Here is a 3,661-nt window from a genome sequence, read left to right on the forward strand (position 1 = left end):
AGCAGCAAGGGAAAGTAACAAATAACACACAAGGGGATCCCTATAAGGATAACAGTTGATCTTTCAACAGAAACTCTTCAGGCCAGAAGGGAATGGCAGGACATACTATGAAAGAGAGAAACCTACAACTGAGATTACTCTACCCAGCAAGGATCTCATTCAGATATGAAGGAGAAATCAAAAGCTTTACAGACAAGCAAAAGCTGAGAGAATTCAGCATCAACAAACCAGCTCTTCAACAAATGCTAAAGGATCTTCTCTAGATGAGAAATATAAAAAAGGTTTATAAAAACGAACCCAAAACATCAAAGTAAATGGTAACAGGATCATATTTATCTATAATTACCTTAAATGTAAATGGGCTAAATACCCCAACCAAAGGACAAAGACTGGCTGAATGGATACATGAATAAGGCCCCTATATATGCTGTTTACAAGATATCCACCTCAAACATAGGGACACATACAGACTGAAAGTGAGGGGCTGGAAAAAGATATTTCATGCAAATGGGGACCAAAAGAAAGCAGGAGTAGTGATGCTCATATCAGATAAAATACACTTTGAAATAAAGACAATGATAAGAGACAAAGAAGGAAACTACATGATGATCAAAGGATCAATCCAAGAAGATATAACAATTATAGATATATATGCACCCAACATAGGAGCACCGCAATATGTAAGGCAAATGCTAACAAGTATGAAAGGGGAAACTAACAGTAACACAATAATAGTGGGAGACTTTAATACCCCACTCACACCTATGGATAGATCAGCCAAACAGAAGACTAGCAAGGAAACACAAGCTTTAATGATACAATGGATCAGTTAGATCAATTGATATCTATAGGGCATTTCACCCCAAAACAGTGGATGTCACATTTTTTCTCAAGTGCACAGGACATTCTCCAGGATAGATCATATCCTGGGCCATAAATCTAGCCTTGGTAACTTTTGAAAAACTGAAATAATTTCAAGCGTCTTTTCTGATCACAGAGGCAAGATTAGATGTCAACTAGGAAATAAAAACTATAAACAACACAAACATATGGAGGCTAAACAGCACACTCCTGAAAAACCAACATATCACAGAATAAATCAAAAAGGAAACCAAAATGTGCATAGAAATAAACGAAAATTAAAACACAACCCAAAACCTATGGGATTTAGTAAAAGCAGTGCTAAGAGGGAGATTCATGGCAATGCAAGCCTACCTCAAGAAACAAGACAAACATCAAATAAACAACATAACTACACATAAAGCAACTAGAAAAAAAACAACAGAAGAACCCCAAAGTTGGTAGAAGGAAAGAAATCATAAAACTCAGAGCAGAAATAAATGAAAAGAGAAACGAAGGAGACTATAGCAAAGACCAACAAAACTAAAAGCTGGTTCTTTGAGAAGATAAATAAAATAGAGAAATTATTAGCCAGACTCATCAAGAAAAAAAGGGAGAAGAATCAAATCAATGAAATTAGAAATGAAAATGGAGAAATCACAACAGATAACACAGAAACACAAAAGATCATAAGAGACTACTATGAGCAATTATATGCAAATAAAATGGACAACTTGGAAGAAATGGACAAATTCCTAGAAAAATATAACCTTCCAAAACTGAACCAGGAAGAAATAGAAAATCTTAACAGACCCATCACAAACAATGGAAATTTAAATTGTAATAAAAAATCTTCCAACAAACAGAAGTCTAGGACCAGACGGCTTCACAGGTGAATTCTACCAAAAATTTAGAGAGGAGCTAATGCCTATCCTACTCAAACTCTTCTGGAAAATTGTCAAGGAAGGTAAACTCCCAAATTCATTCTATGAGGCCACCATCACTCTAATACCAAAACCAGACAAAAATGCCACACAAAAAAGAAAACTACTGGCCAATAACACTGATGAACATAGATAGAAAAATCCCCAACAAAATTCAAGCAAACAGAATCCAACAACATATTAAAAATATCATACATCATGACCAAGTGGGCTTTATTCCAGAGATGCAAGGATTCTTCAGTATTCTCAAATCAATCAGTGTGATACACCATATTAACAAATTGAAAGGTAAAAACCATATGATTATCTCAATAGATGGAGAGAAAGATTTTGAAAAAATTCAACATGCACTTATGATAAAAGCTCTCTAGATAGCAGGCATAGAAGGACCATGCCTCAACACAATAAAAGCCATATATGACAAACCCACAGCAAACATTATCCTCAATGGTAAAGAATTGAAAGCATTTCCTCTAAAATCAGGAACAAGACAAAGGTGCTCACTCTCACCACTACTATTCAACATAGTTTTGGAAGTCCTAGACACAGCAATCAGAGAAGAAAAAGAAATAACAGGAATCCAGGTTGGAAAAGAAGTAAAATGCTCACTGTTTTTAGATGACATGATCCTCTACATAGAAAACCTTAAAGATACCACTGGAAAATTACCAGAGCTAATCAGTGAATATAGTAAAGTTTCAAAACATAAAATTAAGACACCAACATCCCTTGCATTCCTATACACAAACAATGAAAAAACAGAAAGAGAAATTAAGGAAACAATCCCATTCACCATTGCAATGAGAAGAATAAAATACTTTGGAATAAATTTACCTAAAGAAACAAAAGACCTATATATAGAAAACTATAAAGCACTGATGAAAAAAATCAAAAAGGACACAAATAGACGGAGACGTATACCATGTTCGTGGATCAAAAGAATCAATATAATGAAAATGAGTATACTATGCAAAGCCATCTATCAATTCAATGCAATCCCTATCAAGCTACCAATGGTAATTTTCACAGAACTGTAACAAATTATTTCACAATTTGTATGGAAACACAAAAATCTCAAATAGCTAAAGCCATCTTGAGAAAGAAGAATGGAACTGGAGGAATCAACCTGCCTGACTTCAGACTATATTACAAAGGTACAGTCATCAGGACAGGATGGTACTGGCACAAAGACAGGAATATAAATCAATGGAACAGAATAGAAGCCCAGAGATAAATCCATGCACCTATGGGCACCTTATCTTTGACAAAGGAGGCAAAAACAGACAATAAAGAAAAGACAATCTCTTAAACAAGTAGTGCTGGGAAAACTGGTCAACCACCTGTAAAAGAATGAAACTAGAATACTTTCTAACATTATACACAAAAATAAACTGAAAATGGATTAAAGATCTTAATGTAAGGCCAGAAACTATAAAACTCTTAGAAGAAAACATAGGCAGAACACTCTCTGACATAAATCACAGCAAGATCAGCTATGACCCACCCCCACCCCCCAGAGTAATGAAAATAAAAACAAAAATAAACAAATGGGATGTAATTGAACTTAAAAGCTTTGCACAATGAAGGAAACTATAAACAGTGTGAAAAGGCAGCTTTCATACTGGGAGAAAATAATAGCAAATGAAGCAACTGACAAAGAATTAATCTCCAAAATATACAAGCAGCTCATGCAGCTCAATACCAGAAAAACAAACAACCTAATCAAAAAGTAGGCAAAAGAACTAAACAGACATTTCTCCAAAGAAGACATACAAATGGCTAATAAACACATCAAAAGATGCTCAGCATCACTCATTATTAGAGAAATGCAAATCAAAACCACAATGAAGTATTATCTCATGCTGGTCAGAATTGCT

This window comes from Cervus canadensis, chromosome 10 (genome assembly GCF_019320065.1).
Source record: "Cervus canadensis isolate Bull #8, Minnesota chromosome 10, ASM1932006v1, whole genome shotgun sequence".
In the NCBI taxonomy this organism is placed as follows: Eukaryota; Metazoa; Chordata; class Mammalia; order Artiodactyla; family Cervidae; genus Cervus; species Cervus canadensis.